At 34.3% G+C, this 1,752-nt stretch overlaps 1 long non-coding RNA gene across 1 annotated transcript; it reads right to left on the bottom strand.

Annotated features, from left to right (window-relative positions):
- Window positions 1-581: 581 nt before the first annotated feature.
- LOC107578874 (uncharacterized) lies at window positions 582-1,661 on the bottom strand. Its single transcript, XR_001608393.1, has 4 exons — window positions 1,591-1,661; window positions 1,434-1,505; window positions 1,113-1,181; window positions 582-718 (listed from the first exon to the last, which is right to left on the bottom strand). It is a non-coding gene; the product is annotated as an uncharacterized lncRNA (long non-coding RNA).
- Between the last annotated feature and the right edge of the window lie 91 nt (window positions 1,662-1,752).

The following is a 1,752-nucleotide window of genomic DNA, read 5'->3' as shown; positions in this document are numbered from 1 at the left end:
TGAAAAAATAGAAAAAGCAAATAAATAAATATTTCTTTCAGAAATAACACGCATACATACTAATAATAAATACCATAATATTATATCAATAAAAACATTTAAAAAAAAACTGATAAACACACATATGGAACCCTCATATATATGCAAATTATACATAAATATGTTTATTATTATTATTATTATTTAACTCTTTCCCTCAGGTCTACTTATTTCAAGTTTTTTTGTTTGTTAGTTTTTCACCAAAACAGACACAATCGAATTTTTCCGGACTATTTTTGACCCTCTTTCACCTTTTCGCATATAGAAATCTTATGTTAATGCACTTGACTGTGAAATAGGTTACGGCACTGTGCTGCACTGGTTTACAAGCTATTGGTTAATCCTGGTTCCAGTAATGTTGGTTACAGTATCTATAGAGCTTTGTAAAAGGTTCACAAAGCAGTCAGTGGTGAAATTTGCTGTAAACACTGTTAAATGAACTGAAATGGATGTACAGCGTTTGACCCAACTTTTGCTTATATTACTCCTTCATCATTAGTTAACGGACATCTCTCTCTTTATCATCTGATTCTTACCACAGTTTGGCAGTGAGAGCGTAGACAGCGCTGTCCTCTTTCCTTCCTCCTCCACACACAGCAGGTCCTCGGCCTCCTCTCCTCTCCACTGCTTCAGCCACACGTTTTCACATATGCACTGCAAAGGATTGCCTGCCAGCAACCTGCAACACACAAAGAGCATGACAGCTCCCTGAAACATTCAATGCAAAAAATACTGACCAAGAACACAAATAACTCTATACGTGTAACCTGATAGGACTACATTACATATCATTACAGTGTACATCAATATATTTGCGACTCCGGTTATCGGACAATATTTCTGAGAATGGTAGCTAGTACCGTTTGGCTGATTCCCAAAATGTACCAACAACCATGCAAATGCAATCGGATATTTTTGAATAAATGCTACGTTTGAATGGATTTGAAATATATTGTTATGTAAAATATGTTATGTTTAAGTGTGCACGCATCGCTTGCTGCATTCCTTGTTTTTCTATTAGAAAAAACCAAAATAAATAAATCAAAAATAAGAGAGAAAAATACGAGACTCACAGATATGAAATGTTTAAATGACGAAACGCCCTCCACGATAGATTGGACAGATTGTTCTCTTTGAGATTCCTGTTAAAGGAGACAATGATCAGCACTGACCAAACTTATTATATATTTATAATATACATATCTAATATAAATCATATAAAATTAGTATATATTTATAGAATAAAACCTACTGATTTGATTTAACAGTCCTATTTTTTAGCAATGTAGTTAACATTTCAGAATTCATATTTATTTTTACATAACACTAAACTTTCTAAACAACCAAAACATGCTAAACTGAACCTCCAGCTTTTCCACAACCAAAGCACTCACAGATACTGTAGTTTCGGGTTGCTCTGAAAGGCCTGCCTCGAAATATATGCGAGGCTCGTGTTGGTTATGGTTCTGCAGGACAACACAAACACTGGTATCATAAATTTCTATCTCACATCATGAAGAACGTAAAAGCCGTTCCACATTTTATACTCACAAGTTTCTGAGATTGTGGTACGAGTCGAGATCTTTTTCATTGATGGATTTGAAGCTGCTTTGATTTGCAATGTATCTGTAAACAGCAACAAGAACAACAAGATCTGGCTAAAAGAGTCATGCAGGGTAGATTCCAAAAAAATTTACAATAATCTTTTAACTC

Source organism: Sinocyclocheilus grahami, unplaced genomic scaffold (assembly GCF_001515645.1).
Source record: "Sinocyclocheilus grahami isolate Dianchi unplaced genomic scaffold, SAMN03320097.WGS_v1.1 scaffold12457.1, whole genome shotgun sequence".
Taxonomy (NCBI): Eukaryota; Metazoa; Chordata; class Actinopteri; order Cypriniformes; family Cyprinidae; genus Sinocyclocheilus; species Sinocyclocheilus grahami.
The sequence above is the reverse complement of the archived record's forward strand: the minus strand, read 5'-3'. Positions and strand labels throughout refer to the sequence as shown.